Source organism: Dasypus novemcinctus, chromosome 5 (assembly GCF_030445035.2).
Source record: "Dasypus novemcinctus isolate mDasNov1 chromosome 5, mDasNov1.1.hap2, whole genome shotgun sequence".
Lineage (NCBI taxonomy): Eukaryota > Metazoa > Chordata > Mammalia > Cingulata > Dasypodidae > Dasypus > Dasypus novemcinctus.
Window position 1 is genome coordinate 14,652,352 of NC_080677.1, and position 20,266 is coordinate 14,672,617.

The following is a 20,266-nucleotide window of genomic DNA, read 5'->3' on the forward strand; positions in this document are numbered from 1 at the left end:
TTGTTGCATGAGCTTGCCACACAGGTCAGCTCACATTCACCAGGCGACCCTGGGAAATGAACTTGGGACTTCCCATTTGGTAGGCCTTGAGCCACATCTGCTTCCCTAATGTGTTTTTCATGTAACCTATCATGTCTTTCATTCCCATGAGTTCTTTTACTTTTTTGTTCAGGCTTTCAAATTATTCTTTGTGCTCACTCAGTGTCTTCTTGATGTTGTTTATCTCTTTAGCCATATTGTCTTTCAACTTGTTAATTTGATTTTGGAAATTTGTGTGCATCTTGTTAATTAGTTGACTCAAATACTGGATCTCTTCTGGAGCTTTGATATATTCTTTCCTTGGGCCTGTCTTATATTTTCTTATTATGGCTTGTAAGTTTTTGCTTATGTCTAGCCTTCCAATTACAGTGGTGAGTTTACTCGGATGCTCAATGTCTGTCTCTTTCACAGGGATTTAGTGGCAGGAGGCTGTATGTTACTGCTGTTCTTTGATTCCCAGTTCAATCTGGGCCTTTAGGATTGTCCCTGTTAGTTGTTCAAAACCAGGCTCTGTACCCAGTAATAGGTTACAGTCCTGCTTCCTGGGGTCTTGTGGAGGGAAGCCATAAAGGTCAGAAAAAGCCTCTCTTATTTGCCGTTTTGAAAATATAATAAATTTTACTTTATAAAGAGGTTTTAGATTCCAGAAAAGTTACACTGAAAATATGACGGATTTGCATGTACCCCCTCCCTCTCCCATATCATCCTCTATTTTTTTTAATGTAGTAGTACAATTTATTATGATGTATCTGTAAAATCCATTCATGCACATTTTAAAAATGATTCATTTGTGGTAAGGACTTACCTACCTAAGTAATAATCTAAAAAATAAAACCATCATTGTGAAATTTATAAGTATTTCACACATCTAACAATTACTGAAGGTGGCAACTACTATTGTTCTAACTTCTTTAAAGCCAAAAACTTAAGCACAAATCAGAATTAAGAGAAACATCAGAATGTTCACATTTGCATGCACTTTAGCTGAACTTTCTAGGATTTCACATATAACAAAACCACAACTTTGAATCAAAATGAATATTAAATCCTTTAAGCCTTGTGACAAACTTTACAGAAGCAAGGAAAACAGAGTAAACAGTAACAGTAGTATATTTTTAGGAGAGAAATCAGTCACTTACTTCCTTTATCAAAAAGCAAAAGTAAATAAGTCAACATTTTAATAACACTGACAAAGTTATTTACTATTCAAGAATTTGCTTTTCAAGGTGTGTCTTTAAAGTGTATCTATTCATATATTTGGATTAAGTTAAATTTATACATCAAAAACATTTTGCTCAGAATTCTAATCTTAGGTATGAACCATAACTTATCAAAGCATAGTCCAAACACTATACAATAATGCAACCATTTAGATTTATATGCTTCATCTGAAAAATGTATCTTACAAACAGGAGTTTTGCCCTATTTCTCCAGAATAAATGTCCCTATTTCTAAAACATTAAATGATAATCAAAAAATACATATTCAAATAATTCATGCTATTCATTTTTCTTTACTGGGAAGGAAAATGAATAGCACTTTTTTGATAAAAACAGAGCCACTTGGTGTGGGAGTACCATCTTCCTTCTCAGTTACAGACTCAACAGTCCAAGAAGCAGAAACAATAACAATTGTTTTATTTCTTGGAGTTGTCTTCTGTGTCTTAGCAGTAGCTGCACAAACAGCAATAATCTCATCACTCAAAGTCAGAGTCAGGAATTGACTTTGGTGAGAAATCTGTTACTTCTGCTGCTGATACACTCTTTTTAATCCTCTGTGCCACATTCTGCTGCTCCTGGAGCATTTTTGCCCAAGAAAGGTCTTCTTTCCATATTTCAGGTTTCCTTGGATAGATGTGAAGGGCTGCTTGATAACTTCAAATTATTTTATCCATTTTGTTCTTTGGCTCTCTGTTGGCATATTATTCTATTGCCTGTCTTCTTATCCTTTAGTTAACACTCCCTAATAATCTTCATTTCTGAACTTTTCCAAATCTCTCACCCTTGCCTTTTCCCTTCAGGCTGTAGCACCCCTGTTAGTATCTCTTGCAAATTTGTTCTTTTGGTAACATATTTTATCAGTTTTTGTTTGTCAGTGAAGACTTTGAACTCAACCTCAGTTTTTAAGGACAGCTTTGCTGGATACAGAATTCTTGGCTGGCCATTTTTCTCTTTCAGTACCTTAAATACATCATTCCACTTTCTCCTCTCCTCCATGGTTTCTGACAAGAGGTTGACACTTAATCTTAACAAGTTTCCCTTGTATGTGATACTTTACTTTTCTCTTGCTGCTTTCAGAATCCTCTATCTCTAATATTTGTTATTCTGAATAGTAGTTTGTCTTGGGGTATGTCTGTTCAGATTTGTTCTGTTTGCGGTATGTTGTCTTTCTTGTATTTTGGTATTTATGTCCTTCATAAGGGTTGGGAAATTCTCGGTCATTATTTCTTCAAATATTCTTTCTGTCCCTTTTCCAATCTCTTCTCCTTCTGGGGCACCAATAATGTGAATGTTCATGTATTTTGCATTGTCATTCAAGTTCCTAAGACTGCATTCCCTTTTCTCCATTCTATTTCTGTTCTCCTATCTTTCCGATTCAGATGTTCTGTCTTCAAAATCACTAATTCTGTCTTCAAGCAATTCAATTTGTACTTATGTGCCTCTAATGTATTTTTAATATTATCCATTGTGTCTTTCAATCCCATAAGGTCGGTTACTTTTCTTTGCAGGCTTTCAAATAGTTATTTATGCTCTCCCAGTGTCTTCTTAATATCCTTAAATTCTTTGATTTGATTAAGTAGAGTTGTGTAATCACTGATTAATTGTGTGGAATCCTGTATCTCTTCAGGATATCTGGTTCTTTTGGCTGGACCATTTCTTCCCGTTTCCTAGTATAGCTTGTAATTTTTTGCTGATGTCTAGGCATCTGAATATGTTGGTGTATTTACTCTGATGGCTAATTTCTCTCTTGCCTATTTTTCCCCATTTGGTTGAACTTACTCTCAATCTTTAAAACTGCCCAGCTTACATTTTCAAAATGTAATTACAAGGCTCACACCCTCCAGGCAAGTACCTATATCACAGTGATCTAGTCTCTGTAGTGAGGCTAGGAACTCACTAGTGGGTGCAGCTTTTCTCTGAGGGGTTGGTTACAGAGATTAAGTTTTGTCCGTGCAGTGTCCAGAGTGGCCAGCAGATGGCACTAGTCAGTGCACTTTTCCATAGAGATGTTTCAGTCTCGGCTTTCCTGGGTTCTTGTGTTCAATTTCCAGATGGGAGATTCAAAGCAAGCACTGCTGGTTGAATTCACTGAAGAAAAGCACCCTGACTTCCCCTCCCTTTTCTCTTGAAACAGGTGAAAGGGAGGAAGATGCCTATTCCACTCTCAGTTGGCTATAGTGAGATGGGTTTTATCCAGCTTAATATCTTGGGGGTGGGGGAGGGGAGACCTCCTTGCTGCCGTGGGGGGTTGGTAACTCATGTTTGTCTTTTTGGTTTCTTCATCTTTCTGTCCCTCCCTTTCCTGGGACTTGTGTAGCACTGTCCTAGTCTGCTGATACCCAAAGCAGTTCCCTCAGACAGCTTTTGGCTCTTTCTCAGTAGTTTTTGTGAGAGCATCCAGCTCTGCCTGTTATTCCATCACCGTCTTACCACAATCCTTTTAAATAAAAGGTCTAGAGTAAATACTTTTAATTTCTTCATGTGCACTTCCTTGGTCTGTCAGCAGATGGCATGCTTTGGAAGCCCTTTCATTCAGTTTGTGTTCTGAGTGTTCTTGCTGCAACAGGGACTGGATCACTGTGATACAGGTACTTAACCTGGAGGGTATGAGCCTTGTAATTCCAACTTTCTCAGAGATAGGTCTCCAGCTTTTGCTGGCAGCCTCTTCCCTTTTCCTGGGGAGGAAATATTTCCATTCCTCTCTGCATCCTCAACAATCAGTCCTGGTTATTATAGAGGGAAATTGAAAGGATTGAATCTCTTTTTGTCCTGAGCTGGTTCCCAAGGCAAACACTGGCATGGCCCCAGCCAGCCTGGAAGGGCTCGTGGGACAGAGCAGGCCAAATTTGTGAGTCAAAAGCTGAGTCAGCCAAATTTGTGAGTCAAAAGCTGAGTCAGCCTTAGGCTGTGTCCTTCTCTCTCCCCTTTCGTGGGGAGGTAGATCCCTGGAGTCCCCTTTGTCTGTTGCTGTGGGCCCAAAGGCCAGAGCATTCAAAAGTGTCCTTAGTGTGGAGGAGTGTGCTGGCAGTAGCAGCTGCAGCTTTTAACCCATATTTTGCTGATGCAGTTCTTTTCCTTTGTCCTGCTCTTTTCTGGGCATTGTACAGCCTTCCCCTGGTGTCCTAAACCTTAGAAGATTTTTTTCCAGGATGTTTCTGCCTGTCCTCTAGCTATTTTTCTTGGAGAAAAGAAAATACCACATCTTTCTAGTCCACCATCTTCCTGGAATGTAGTATTTCTTGAAGGGCAGGTTTCTTGTGGACAAACTCCATTTGTTTCCATGAATATTTTGAACTCTCCCTTTTTTTTCTTTTTGAGGTACTGAGGATTGAGCCCAGGACTTGTATGTGGGACACTGGCACTCAACTACTGAGCCACATCGGTTCCCCTGAGTTGGTTTCCTCATTTGTTTCACTTGTTTCACTTGTTTTTTGTTGTTCTTGATTTTCTCTTTGGGAGGCATTGGGGACTGGATCCAGAACTTCCTATGTGGGAAGGTCCTGGAATGCCAGCTTTGCTGGTTACAAAATTCTACGCTGACATTTTTTTTTTTTTTAGCATGGCCATGTCTTCTTGAATAGCTTTTTGCCCTTCCTCTGTTGTTTTTGTAACAGAGTTGAGCCCTACCTACCTGCTACAACACCATTATCCCAGAAGTCTCCATCTAGAACTTTTATTAGTATTTTTTTAAAATCACATCCTATTTTTTAAGTTCTATTTTAGGAATGTTTTATAGTATTATAGTAATATAGTAGTACATGTATATAATTTAACTCTTTTTACTCATAGGGATATGTGGACAAATGACTTTGAATATTACCACCTTAGGCTAATTTTTTCCCTGAAACTATTTATTCTGAAATAATTTCAAACTTACAGGATAGTTGCAAAAATTAAACAAACCCCATAAAGAGAACTCTGATATTCCCCACCCCCCAGATCCACCAGCTTTTTAAATATTAAGATTTTGTGTATTTAGGATATTTCATACAAGTGAATTCATACAGTATCTGCCCCTTCGTGGCTGACTTATTTCACTTAACATGATGTCTTTAAGTCTTATCCATGTAGCAGCATGTATCAGAACTTCATTTCTTTTTAAGGCTGAGTATTCTATTTCATGTATTAATGTATATCACTTTTTGTTTATTCATTCATCCACTGATGGACATTGCGGTTGCTTCCACTTTTTAGCTATTGTGAATAACAATGGCATGAAAATATCTGTTTGAGTCCCTGCTTTCAATTTTGGGGGATATATACCTAGAAGGAGATTGCTGGGTCTTACGGTAATTCTATGTTTAATCTTTTGAGGAAACACCAAACTGTTTTCCACAGTGGTTGCACCATTTTACATTCTCACAAACCACACACAAGGGTTTATATTTTTTCATATACTCTTGCAAGTATCCTCACCAGACCTAATTATTTTGTACCTTTTAAATAACAGCAAATTTAGAAGATGTGAGGTGATATCTCATTGTGATTTTTGTATTTCCCTAATGACTAATACTTTTTAATGTCTTTTCCTGTGCTTATTGGCCATTTCAGTATCTTCTTTGGAGAAATTTCTATTCAAGTCCTTTGACCATTTTAAAATTGGGCTGTTTGTCTTTTCGTTATTAATATTTTTTAATTAAAGAAGCATTAGATTATGTAAATTTAGTTGACCCACCACTGTGAGATTCACTACTTCATGGAGGAAAGGTACTTGGTCTTCAAGGTTGTTATTTTAAAGGTGATGATGATGATAGTGGAATGAACAAGATGGGGAAAAAAATAGTTAATATTTATTGAGCACTTCTAAAATGAACGACACCATTCAGAGTGCTTTACATTGTCATAAATTTATGCGGTAAATACTATTAACATCCATTTTACTATTACACTTAAGGAGAACAGGGACCATTCAGAATTAAGGGTAATTCTTACCCTTATATTGGTACACAATAGGCATTTAATAAATATTTGGTGACTAAACGAAAATTTCTCAGCCAAACGGGGCCTAATGGACTTTGGAGCGGGAGTGGGACTCAGATGATCCGGGGTTTTGCATTCTTGGAGGCAAGAAGCGCCAGATCCTTGGAAGAAGGTGGTTTTAAATTTTCTCGGAAAGTTCTGAGGGACTGGACGTGTGCTGGGAGGTTAACGGAACGCAGAGAGCAAAAAGCAGGATTCTAAAAAGCGACTCCACTTCCCGCGTGAGTCCAACCCGTGTCACGGAGCTCAGCACACGGGGCGAGGGGGAGCGCTGCGGCCAGTGTCAGCTTTTTAAACCTCAGGTTGCGGTCCTCCAACTGCTAGCCGCGTCCTGGCGCTCTAACCCGGCGACAAGACGCCGGAAGTCTCTACTCCTCCCCAGGCGCGCGCGCCTTGAGGAATTTTTTTTTGCCGGACGCCACCAACCCGGAAGGAGTGCTCATGCTTTCCTCAACGCGCTGCTTTTCTCACTGACAGGTTAGGAATTGGGGGAGAAGGAATCTTGCTCTCTCTCACCGTCAAGAAACGGTTCCCCGCAGTCTGCGCGCAGGTTGGGGCTGGTGCAAGGGGAGTTCCCTCTGGCCCTGGGTCACCTTCCCGACCTCTCTTGTGTGTATCCTTGGCGCCTTGGGGGCCCACTTGGGTGTGCTCCGAGTGATTGATGCCGCAGATTGTCCCTCTCCCCCTGAATTTTCGGGCTTGGGAAGCTAACGTGCCCTTGTCCTGCAGTCCTTGCTGAGCGTTCCCAACAGCACATCTGAAGAATTGGGGTCCTTCCAAAGAAGTTTCAACACGGCGAGGAAAGACCTTGTCCGGATGACTGTAGAAAAGAATTTTCTGGTTCAGTGGCCAATATTTTTAGCACACTTGAGTAGGATACCCTCCCAAAAGGAGCTGACTGCTGAAGGAATTTTCAAAATGGAGGAATGGTGCATGCATATGTATGTGTGAGGGTTGGGTTTTGGGCGGGCGGAGATTCAGAAACCTGCTTCTCTCGGAGTCTGCCCTTAACTCCTCCCCATCTTCACCTGTGAGTCATTGCTTTGCTTCTTAGGGTAGCTCACCTTTACATAAAAGTAGCACAGTTAAAAGATCTGATATTGTTATTTTTCTGCACAAAATCTTACTTGCTCTAACATTGCCTTCAAAATAATAAATTTCCTTAGCTCGTTTAAATTCCTTTCTAGGTCTTGGGTTCGGTTGACCTTTTCAGATTTACCTCCTTTCATGGAAAGCACACATACACTCAGCTCCTGCTATGTCAGTCTGCAGTAATTTCATCACTTTGGACAACATGATTTTATAATTGTTTATTAAAGTTTTGAAACGAATTCTTCCATTCAGCAAGTATTTAATGAATGCTGAGGGTATAGTGGGGGGAAGGAGATAAAGGAGGTGTATTTTTTTTTAACAGCTGTATTGAGATAATTCACATACTGTACAATTCTCCATTTAAAATGTACAGTTCCGTGGTTTTTAGTGTATTCACAGGTTTGTGCAGTCACCATCAAAATCAATTTTAGAGCATTTTCATCACCCCCAAAAGAAACCTGGTACACATTAGCAGTCCTTTCCCTATTCCCTCTCACAGGCCACCCTCCCTCCCCAGACCTAGGCAACTACTAATCTACTTTCTGTTCATTTGGGTTCACACAATATGCAGTCTTTTGTGACTGGCTTCTTTGAGCATAATGTTTACAAGGTTTGTCCATGTTGTAGCTTCTCTTGATATTTCATTTTATTGCTAAATGATATTTCATTGTTATACACCACATTTTATTCATCCATTCACCAGTTGATGGATGTTTGGGTTGATTCCACCTTTTGCCTGTTATAAAAAATGCTGCATAAAGATTTGTGTATACAAGTTTTTACGTGGGTGTAAGTTTTCATTTCTCTTGGAAATATATCTATAAGTAGAATTGCTGAGTCCTATGGTAATTATGTTTAACCTTTTGAGGAACTGTCAGACTTTTCCAAAGCAGATGCACGGTTTTTTACCCCACCAACAGTATGTGAAGGTTCTGACTTCTCTACATCCCTTTCTATACTTATTATCTGTCTTTTTAATTACAGCCATTCTAGTAGTTACGAAGTGGTATTTCATTGTGGTTTTGAGATGGCTAATAATGGTGAGCATCTTTTCATGTGCTTATTGGCCATTTATATTAATATAGGCTATGGGTGGGGGACTGTTCATCTCTTCATAGATAACTTGAGCTGTACATGTCCTGAGCTTTGCCTGTGGGACAGTGAGAGCTGCAGCTCTGCCCTTGGTAACCATGGCAACAACTCCAGTCCTGGGAAAACAATTTAGCAATGCAAACTCTATAAACTTTAAATATTCAGGGAAAATGCAAACCAAATGTGTTAAAAGCTTTACGTGGAATGTATAAAGTTCACGCTAAAAGCTTACCTAGGATGTGGAGGATATGTGTTAATTCAAACTTATTGAGCACTGAAACAAAGGACCGTTTAGCTCTTCCTTTGTATAAAAGGAACTCGAGAATCTTATCGAGGGTTCAGATTTTGTACAGAAAGCTCCCCAGTCCCGCTGTAAATAAATTACTTTTTCCTTCCCAAAATTATTACTGATTCCTGGCCTTTCCATACGCAAATAATTGAACCTCTCTTGACGTCTACAACAATATATCTCTCTGAAGAAATGTCTAGTCATATTCTTTGCCCATTCTTATTTGAATTACTTGTCTTTTTCTTACTGAGTTTTAAGAGCTCTTTATATAGTCTAGATACAAATCTCTTACCAGATATATGATAGTCTTACATTGTGCTGTAGCATGTTTCAGTCTCTAAATGAAGGAACATAAGATCATTTTTTACTCTTTCTGGAGACCTCGTAGGTCAGTGAGGGTAGTTGGGTGAGTGATCTCAACTGTATGTGGAAGACCAGACCCAGGAAAAAAATGCTGTGAAGAAGCTGTGAGCAAAAATTACCGCTTCAGCTTTGCTAGTCCATTTAATTTTCTATTTCATACAGATTCCTAGAAGTGATTTCCTCATTCTTTTGTTCAGGTTTAACACACTGCAGGAGACTTGTGAAAGCCATATTGGACAGTTCATCGCCAAATAGTAGATACTTATATCACACAAGCAGACTCTGATTTGAAGGTTTGTGTACAGTGCTTGATTAGCATTATGCTGGTTCTGTACTGATTGGAGCATGCCAGGAAAAGTAGTTTTACAAAATCATATTAACATTATTTTGGTATTTATTTTTCTCATTTCATTGGTTTAAAAGTAGTAGTAGTAGTTCAGATATTTTTAGGGATTCTTAACATTTTGAGAATCTCAGGAAAGCTACATACCATAGTTCCCCAGAAATTTGCATCTACCTATTTTACATACAATGGCAAAGGCTTCATTATCCCCTTATGGCCTGATTCCAATTAGGCTTTTATGGTTCTTGCTTCAGTATTTTTTATTTTTCATACAAAACATGAAATTTAAGAATAATTGTGTAATTCAGGCTTCTATTATCATACTTTTTTAAAAATTTAAATTCTATGTGCCATTTCCTAGGTGAAAGCATGTGGAGATTTATATCTCAAGACTTGGAAATCTTTGAGTTTTAAAATGGTTGAAATTTAGAACTAAATAAAAGGTTTACCTGAATAGATTCCCAAAGCCAAAACTTCTTTAAACTGCAAAGTTTTTTATCTTTCTAATGCCTTTCATGGTTTTAGTCTTTTTGGACCCCTTACCCATCATGGCATATTCCAAAAGAGGTGGTTTTGCAAACTTATGTAGTTCTAAAGCTCTATGGATGGCTCTAGAATTGTGCTGTTCCCTGGGTTGGATTTCTTTACATTAAGGGAGGTAGAGTACCCTGTCAGAAGTAGTAGTATTTACAAAAGACAAATTTTGCCACAGAGTATTTGCCAAAAGTTGTTTGTTTGTGTGAGGCTGCCTTTTAACTGTTTCAGAACATCTAATTTTGATGGTTCTAGAGGTTCATGTGTTACTTTTTCATAGGTTGAAAAAAAACAAAAAGCAAAACAACCAAAACCAGACCTACTTCCTTTTCTGATTATAAAGATAATATATGTGTATTTTAGAAATTCTGAATAACGCTGGAAATTTTAAAGAAGAAAATTGAAAATTACATGCAATCCCACCACTCAGATCATTGGAAATGTTTTGGTGTGTTTTCTCTCTGAGTGTTTAAAGCAGGTACGATTCAGAAATTGCATTAAAAAGTCCATTGGTTTTTTTTCTTTTCTTCTTTTTTAAAAATTCATTATCTTTTTTAAGATACATAGATCACATAAAATGTTACATTAAAAAATAAGAGGTTCCCGTATACCCCATTTCCCCCCCCACCCCACCCCCCACTCATCCCACATCAACAACTTCTTTCATTAGTGTGGTTCATTCATTGCATTTGATTAATACATTTTGGAGCACTGCTGCACAGCATGGATTATAGTTTACGTTGTAGATTACACTCTCTCCCAGTCCATTTTGTGGGTTATGGCAGGATACATAATGTCCTGCATCTATCCCTGAAATATCATTGAGGACAATTCCAAGTCTCAAAAACGCGCCCATATCATACGTATTTTTCCATCTCCCTGCCTTCAGCAACTCCTGTGGCCACTGTCTCCACATCAATGATATAATTTCTTCCTGCTGTGATCTTCGTGGGTGAACAGAGAACCTGAGGGGAGGTGACAGGAGCTTAAGAAAGACATACAGAGACAAAGACAAGTTTAGAGCGACAGGTGGGCCAGGGCTAGCTGATGGTAAAGCCAAGGCCCCGAGCTGGTACCGCAAGCTTTATTTAAAGCATTAACTAGGTCACTGTTCTCAGAGCAGGGGTCTTCAAGCATGAAATTCATTGAGGAGGGTTTTCTTAAGAGTTTCTTCTTATCAGGACATCAGCTCCTTTCTGCTTACTTGGAGGTACAGACACAACTGACCACACCCTCACCTCTGTGCACATTGTTCCTCCCTAGCAACATGGCTTGAGCCCTGCACATTACTTCAGGGACCCCTGCACTTCCATTGCTAGAGTCACAATAATTCTATAGTAGAATACCAGTAAGTCCACTCTAATCCATATTTAATTCCTCCATCCTGAGGATACAAGGATGGCAATGCCCACTCCACCTCTAAATTGAGAGGGGGCTTAAATCCCACATGGCTGATGGATGGAATTTCCGGTTTGCAGTTGTAGACTCTCTTGGTTCCTTGGTGTGGTGGTTGACCATCCTTACCTCCTTGTTAGCTGAGAGAGTAGGTATTGCAACTCTGCTGAGGCTCAGGTCTCAGCTGGCACATGGACAGTTCAGAGATTCAGGTCTCCTGGGCATACACCCACCCCAACACCAACCACAGGTTCAGTAAAAGTGACAAGAGGCACGTGTAGAGAAGTCAAATCTGAGTCCAACTCCATCACACTCAGGAGCACAAATTCCAAAGTAGGGCCCACTGGCAAGGCACTGAACTCCAGAGCTATCTGCCATGACCATAAGACGTGGGTGTCTCTGTAGCCCTCAGGAGAACCACTACCTGGGGTTATATCTACTTTGGCTCTCTCTCAGACATGTAAGCGCAACCCTTCTGATGACCTCCCGAATCATTTTGAAGTCTCTTAGCTGTATAAACTCATTTGTTTTAGCCATTTCCTCCTTTTATTTAACATCTTTTGTAGTTGCATCACCAGCTGGTGCTTGATTGTAATCCCTTCGCATCAAGGAGGCTCATCCTTGGGAGTTATCTCCCATGCTTTGGGGAAGGTAGTGCATTTATATGCTGAATTGGGCTTAGAGAGTGGCCACATTTGAGCAACATGGAGACTCTCAGGAAGTAGCTCTTAGGTACCCTGCACCTCTTGGCCAACTTGAAATTTTAAGCATACAGGCTTATAAGCATAGTCATCAGTATCAAGAGCCCATCACTGGACCATCCGTCTTCACTGGTCTTTGTCCTTACACTTGGGGGATTGTTGCTGTTCTGTTAGGGAATACAACAAAGCTCCCCAAGATGGGAACTTAGCACTCCCTCAGTTGTGTGAGACTCTACCCACTATGTTAGTACTCAACGAACACCCGAACCTATCTATATACCCTGTATACATGCCCTGGAAAGCTCCCTCCTACCTTTGCAAACCCCATCAATGAAAGCCCACACCAGTGCTCCTCCCCTGCCATAGTTGAACCCCTCTGTGATCCAAAACTTCTGCCAAAATGAAGCCTAATATATTTCCAAATTCAATTAATAGGAAAATGAAATAGTAATGATAAGTTAAAAGTTTACGATTAAAATACATAATTTAGAAAAACTAAAATAGAGTAAAAAGTAAATTGGGGTATTAAAAAATGAAAAATTAATTTTTTTTCATTTTTTTTTACATTTTGCTTTTCATCACTGTAATAGGTGTTGCCTTGTGTTTACAGTGGCAAGGCAATCTCTTCCATTTCTTCCTCATTGCCTTACATCTTTTTTAAAAATATATCTCTTCAAAAAAGTTTTAGGTCACAGTAAAGTTCCATACAGAGTACGGGGGATTCCCACATACCCAAAATTCTCCCCCTCCTTCCCCCTTCCCAGCAATGATGTTTTTACATGTGCTTGTTACATTTGCTACAACTAATGTACAAATATTTAAAAAATAGTGAAACATAGCTACCAACCATGGTTACATTATAGTTTGTGCTATGGTTTACGTTTTAGACTGTACACTTTTATAAATTTTTGGTTACATTATGGTTTATATTTTAGACCATAAACCTCTACAAATTTTTGTCGAAATTTAACATGGCCTGCATCTATCACCACACAATCATACAGAACACCTCCAATGCCCACCAGTTACCCCCTCTTTCATCTACTCTATTCCTTTCTCCCCCCTCCCTGCCCACAGTGACACACTGAAGGGCAAGATCCATAGATACCTGCAACAATGCTGAGGGCTTGACACACTAGTCTGTCCTCCCCCATTGGGAGCCACCCATGCTCTTGAGAGAGACCATCCCCTCTGTTTGAGAACATCAGGCCTCCTCGGATGGGGTTACACTTTTCCACTCATTGTATGGGTCTCCACCCACTGATATAGTCTACTATGACAAGATTGCCTAGAAGCCTGCCCCAGGTGCACTCTGTGTCAGATGCCCCCATCAAACACCTTAAACCTATAACCCTTCCTTATTGTATTTTCTAAAGAGTTTTCTCTACATTATAGTTTAAACCATGTACCTGACAATCTCCTGTGTTTATCTGCTTCCCCCTGAGTTTCCCCCCAATTCCATGGACCATCTGTCCCATCCTCCCAACCCTAGTCCCCCTTAATCCTGCAGAGCCCAACCCAATAGTATCCCTATGCCCCTGTCTTATCCCTTCATTGCACAACTACTTAATTCCACTTTATTGTAGATTTCACCCATTTGAGCACTAGCTCACAACCTACCTCTCCCCGCCTATTTCCTGTAAGCTTGTCTTCCAGTCTCTACCTCACTGAGACAGCTTGATTTACTTAATTCATATCAGAGAAGTCATGTAGTATTTGTCCTTCAATGTCTATCTTGCTTCACTTACAGCTGAGTAGTATTCCATTGTATGTATATACCACATTTTGTTTATCCATTCATCTGTTGATGGGCATTTGGGTTGATTCCAACTTTTAGCAATAATGAATGACGGCGTTATGAACATTGGTGTGCATGTATTGATTTGTGTCCTTGTTTTCAGTTCTTCTGGGTATATATCCAGCAGTGGAATTGCTGGGTCATATGGCAAACCTATAGCTAGTTTCTTGAGGAACAGCCAAACTATCCTCCAGAATGGCTGGATCCTTCTACATTCCCACCAGCAGTGGATGAATGTTCCCATTCTTCCACAAACTCTCCAACACTTGTAGTCCTCTGATTTTTTTTTAAAGATTTATTTTATTTTATTTATCCCCTCCCCCACCACATGCTTGCTCTCTGCTCTCTCTGTCGTTCGCTGTGCATTCATCTGTGTCTGCCTGTCTTACTTTGTTGCATCGTCTTGCTGCGCCAGCTCTCTGCAGGCACGGGCCATCAGCTCTCTGCAGGTGCGGGACAGCTTGCCCTCACAAGAAGGCCCTGGGAAGTGAACCCATGGCCTCCCATATGGTAGATGGGAGCCCAGTTGGTTGAGCCACATCCGCTTCCCATCCCCTGATTTTTAAATAGCTGCCAATCTATGGGTTTAAGATGGTATCTCATTGTAGTTTTGATTTGCATTTCCGTAATAGCTAGTGATGTTGAGCATCTTTTCATGTGCTTTTTAGTCATTTGTATTTCTTCTTTGGAGAAGCATCTATTCAAATCTCTTGCCCACTTTTTAAAATGGGTTGTTTGTCTTATTATTTTTGAGATACAGTATTTCTGTATATATGTTGGATATGAGGCTCCTATCAGATATATGGTTACAAATATTTTCTGTTGGGTAGGCTGTGTTTTCACTTTCTTGATAAACTCCTTTGAGGTGCAAAAGGCTTTAATTTTGAGGAGGTCCCATTTATCTGTTCTCTTGCTGCTTGTGCTTTGGGTATGAAGTTCATGAAGCCATTTCCTATTACAAGGTCCTATAGATGCTTCCCGACATTGTTTTCTAACGTCTTTCTGGTCTTGGCTCATATATTTAGGTGTTTGATACATCTTGAATTGATTCCTGTGTAAAGTGTGAGATGGTATTCCTCTCTCATTCTTTTGCATATGGATATCCAATTCTCCAAGCATCATTTGTTGAAGAGGCCATTCTCTCCCAGTTGAATGGACTTGGTGGCCTTGAGGAATATCAAATGACTGTGTGTGAGGATCTCTATCAGAACTCTCAACTGGTCGGTATGTCTATCCTTGTGCCAATACCATGCCATTTTGACCACTAAAGCTGTGTAGTATATCTTAAAGTCATGTCTCTTGATTTCTCTGATTTTATTTTTCTTTTTCAATGTGGGTATTCAGGGCCTCTTTCACATCCAAATAAATTTCATAGTTAATTTTTCCAGTTCATTAAAAAATGCTGTTGATTTTTGTCTTGATTGCATTAAATCTGTAGATCCATTTGGGTAGGATAGATAGCTTAATGATATTTAGTCTTTCTACCCATGAAAGGGAATATTCTTCCATTTATTTAAGTCTTCTTTCATTTCCTTTAACAGTGTTGTGTAGTTTTATGTGTATAAGTCTTTTACATCTTTAAATTTATTCATGTGTATTTTTTATATCATAGGTATTTGATTTTTTTTATTTACTACTGTTCATGGTATTTTTTCTTTGATTTCCTTCTCAGATTGCTCATTATTGGTGTACAGAAATGTTACTGATTTTTGTGCATTGATCTTATAACCTGCGACTTTACTGAACTCATTTATAATTTCTGGAAGCTTTGTTGTCGATATCTCAGGGCTTTCTATGTATAGGATCATGTCATCTGCAAACAGTGAAGTTGTGGCTTCTTCTTTCCCAATTTGCATGCCTTTATATATGTTTCTTGCCTCAGTGCTCAAGCAAGTACTTCTAACACAATTTTAAATAGGAGGGGTAATAGTGGACATCCTTGTCTTGTTCCTTCTCTTAGAGGGAAAGATTGTAAGATTCCACTGTTAAAATGATGTTAGCTGTGGGTTTTTCATATATATCCTTTTATCATGTTCAGAAAGTTTCCATCTATTCCTATCTTTTGCAGTGTTTTTATCAGGAAAGAGTGCTGTATTTTGTTGAATGCTTTCCTGCGTCTATAGAAATGATCATGTGATTCTTTTCTTTTGATCTGTTTGTGTGGTGTATTACATTGATTGATTTTCTTATGTTGATCCATCTGTGCATACAAGGGATGAAAGCCACTTGATCATTGTGTAGAATTTGTTTGATGTGTTGTTGAATATGATTAGTAAGTATTTTGTTGAGGATTTTCATATCTAGGTTCATCAGAGAGATTGGACATATTTTTCCTTTCTTGTGGTGTCTTTGTTTGGCTTTGCTATTAGGGTAATGTTGGCATCATAGAGTCAGTTGGGCAATGTTCCTTCTGTTTCAGTTTTATGAAAGAGTTAAGCAAGATTGGTGTTAGTTCTTTCCAGAATGTTTGGTAGAATTCATCTGTGAAGCCATCTGGCCCTGGGCTTTTCTTAGTTGGGAGGTTTATAATGACTGATTCTATGTCTTTACTTGTGATTGGTTTGTTGAGATCATCAATTTCTTCTTTCGTCAATGTAGGCTGCTTATGTGTTTCTAGGAATTTGTCCGTTTCCTTTAAATTGTCTTTCTTCTTGGCATATGGTTTTTCAAAGTATCCTCTTATGATAGTCTTTATTTCTGTAGTGTCAGTGGTGATATCCCCGATATCCCCTTTCTCATTTCTTATTTTGTGTATTTGCATCTTCTCTCTTTTTTTCTTTCCTAGTCTATCTAAGGGTTTGTCAATTTTATTGATCTTCTCAAAGAACCAGCTGTTTTATTTTTTCTAGTCCTTTCTTATTTTCTATTTCATTTAGTTTTAATCTAATCTTTGTTATTTTTTTCTTTGGGGCTTTTGGTTTTTTTACTTTTTTCTCCCCCCCCCCCCCCCCCCCCAGTTGTCTGTTCTCTGTGTCTATTTGCGTCTTGTTTCTTTTTCCGCTTCTGTTGTCGTCAGCGGCACGGGAAGTGTGGGCGGCGCCATTCCTGGGCAGGCTGCACTCTCTTTCGTGCTGGGCGGCTTTCCTTACGGGGCGCACTCCTTGCGTGTGGGGCTCCCCTAAGTGGGGGACACCCCTGCATGGCAGGGCACTCCTTGCGCACATCAGCACTGAGCATGGGCCAGCTCCACACAGGTCAAGGAGGTCCGGGGTTTGAACCGCGGACCTCCCATGTGGTAGACAGGCGCCCTAACCACTGGGCCAAGTCCGTTTCCCATAGCTCTTCTTTTTTGATGTATGAATTTATGTCTATGAATTTCCCTCTCAGTACAGCTTTCACTGCATCCCATAAGTTTTGATATGTTGTATTGTTATTTTCAGTAGTTTCATTATAGTTACTGATTTCTTTTGAGATTTCCTCTTTGAGCCACTGTTTGTCTAAGAATGTGTTGTGTAACTTCTGTATTTTTGTGCCTAATCTGGTTCTCTGGCCCTTGCAGATTTCCCTCTTCATTCCATTATGGTCAGAGAAGTTATTTTGTATGATTTAAGTCTTTCTGAGTTCATTGAGACTTTCTCTGTGGCCTAGCATGTGGTCTATCTTGGAGAATGATCCATGTGCACTTGAGAAGATTGTATATCCTGCTGTATTCAGGTACAGTGTTCAGTATATGTCTATTATGTCCATATTCTCTAATATATTATTCAAAGTCTTTTTTTAAAAATTAATTCTCTGGTGCAATGTTGTGCCTAATGGTGATAATGATGTAATAAATACCTACACTATAATTGTAGAGGCAGCTATTCCTCCACTTAATTTTTCCAGCGGTTGCCTCTTGTATTTTGAGGCCCCCTGGTTAGGTGCATAAATGTTTATGATTGTTCTTTCTTCTTGAAAGATTACCCCCTTTACTAATTTATAGTGTCCATCTTTGTCTCTCACAATAGTTTTGCATTTAAAGTCTGTTTTGCCCTATATTAGTATTGCTCTCCCTGCCCATCTTTGGTTAGTGTTTGCTTGTAAGGTTGTTTTCCTTTCAACCTCCTTGAATCCATTGGTCTAAGCTGGGGTTCTTGTTGACAGCATATAGATGGGTCATATTTCCTTACCCATTCTGCCAGTCTGTGTCTCTTGACAGTTGAGTTTAATCCATTAACATTCAGTGTTATTACTGTGAATTACTTACATTAGCCATATTTTCTTTGGATTTGTGTAGGTCATATATTGTTTTTATTTCTTTTTGTCTTTTTAGTTGTTCTTACACTCTCCTCCAACTCTGTCTCTCTCTTTTTTTCCCCTTTCCTCCTGTAGAACTCCCTTTAGTATTTCTTTAAGGGTAGTTTTCTTGTTGGTGTACTCTCTTAGTTTCTGTTTATCTGTGAATATTTTGAATCCTCCATCATTTTTGCAAGTCAGCTTTTCTGGATAGAGTATTCTTTGATGGAAATGTTTTCTTTTAGTACCTTGGCTACTGCGTTCTTGCCTCCGTGGTTTCAGATGTGAAATCAGCACTCAATCTTATTGTGCTTCCCTCATATTTGATGCTCCCTTTTCTCTTGCTGTATTCAGCATTTTCTCTTTGTCTTTAGCATTGGATAATTTGACAAGTATATATCTTGAGGTAGACTTGTTGGAATTTATACTGTTTGGGGTGGATTTTGCTTCCTGGACATGTACATCCATCTCCCTCAATAGGTTTGTGATGTTTTCAGCCATTATTTCCTCCAGCACCCCTTCTGTCCCCTTTCCCTTCTCTTCACCTTCTGGGATGCCTGTAATGCGTATGTTTGTGCATTTTATGTTGTCATTCAAATCCCTAAGTCCCTGCTGGATTTTTTGTTTTTTTTAATCTATCAGTTCTACTCTCTGTTTTCTTTCAGATGTATAGTCTTCCATATCACTAATTCTTTCCTCTGCCTGTTTAGGTCTGCTGTTATTTGCTGAGAGTGTATTTTTGATTTCCTGGATTGTGCCATTCATTACCATCATATCTGTTATCTTTTTATTATGTTTACAATTTCTTCTGTATGCTCTTCAGGTGTTTTCTTAATATCCTTAATGTCTTTCTTTACTTCATTAAATTGGTCCATGATATTTATTTGGACAGCTTTCATTAGTTACTCGATGTTCTGCTTCTCTTCCTGGTTTTTAGTTTGTTCCTTAGACTGGGCCATGTCTTCCTAATTATTTGTATGGTTTGTAATTTTTTTTGTTGTCTGATCATCATTTTATCCGGATGGGCTTGCTCAGTTCTTTAGCTTCTCCCTCCCTCTAGTGTCTGGTTTTATTTAGTTGCTGATTTTGTGTGTGTGTGTTAAGTTTTCTCTTCGATGCTTTTTTCTCTTTTCTATCCCTTTTCTTTTTTCTTTCTCCCCCCTCCCTCCATTGTCTGCTCTCTGTGTCCATTCACTGTGTGTTCCTCTGTGTCTGCTTGTATTCTCATTAGACAGCTCCAGGTACCGATCCTGGAACCTTCTGTTGTGGGAGAGAGGCGATCATTCTCTGTACCACCTCAGCTTCCTGATCCGCTGCATCTCTTATTCTCTTATCTCTATGTCTCTTTTTCTTGCATTATCTTGCTATGCCAGTCTCAGCGTGGGCCCGCATTTGTGCACGGGGCAGCATTCCTTTTCTGGGTAGCACTCCAAGTGAGCCAGCACTCCACGTGGGCCAGCTCGCCACATAGGCCAGTGTGCCTTCACTAGTCAGCCCTGGTCATTGAGCCCTGGACCTCTTATATAGTAGACAGAAGCCCAATTGCTTGAGCCACATCCTCCTCCCACTTTGTTCTTCTTATTCTATTTCTTTGTGATTGTCTAAGTTACCTTGAAGGAAAAAGATTAGAGCCAGGGTAAAGCAAAAGAGGTAAGAGAAGTATAATAGTAATATTGATAGTAAAAGGAGAAGCACTGTATAAGACCTAGGAGAATGAATGTTAAACTCACGTAAGCAGTGTTGAGTTATAGGAATACAAAAGTGGAATACTTACAAGGTAATGGGAAACTGAATATGGAGAAGAATATACCATGAATTAAAAGACCAGTGTGATGAGGAGAGAGGGAAAGAGAAAATAAAAGAGAAAACCAGAAAGTTAATAAAAGGTAGAAAACAGAATAGAAGTGTTAGAAATAAAAAGCCAGAAAAATTGGGGGATAAACAGAGAGAGGTGGAATATAAGAGCAACATCAGAAGGTGGAAGATAGAAAGATGTAGGAGGGAAAAGACACAGCATTGGCAGCCAAAATCACTACACACAGAAAATAGGAAATTGCAGAAGAGGAAACATAGCAAATGAAGCAAGCTGGCAGCACCTTGAGCAATCACTCTTTTTGTTGTGCTCTCTCCAGATGGATGCCCTGAAGCCTCCTGCTTTGTGGGTTCCCAAAATGGCTCACTCAGGCAGGATTTTGCCCCCTCAGC

The 20,266-nt window shown here is 39.3% G+C and overlaps 1 protein-coding gene across 6 annotated transcripts in view; it reads left to right on the forward strand.

The window, feature by feature from the left end:
- The first annotated feature begins 3,827 nt into the window (after nucleotides 1-3,827).
- The window catches only part of COA1 (cytochrome c oxidase assembly factor 1), a 135,785-nt gene continuing 119,346 nt past the window's right edge, over nucleotides 3,828-20,266 (forward strand). The window contains exon 1 of one of the 6 annotated variants that reach the window (XM_071215079.1): nucleotides 3,828-3,847. The gene's annotated coding sequence lies outside the window, so the exon portion shown is untranslated. Of the gene's footprint in view, nucleotides 3,848-6,615; nucleotides 6,717-6,765; nucleotides 6,790-20,266 lie in introns of those variants that run through there. The other 5 variants (XM_004449083.5, XM_023583221.3, XM_023583226.3 and 2 more) reach the window with 5 other exon arrangements.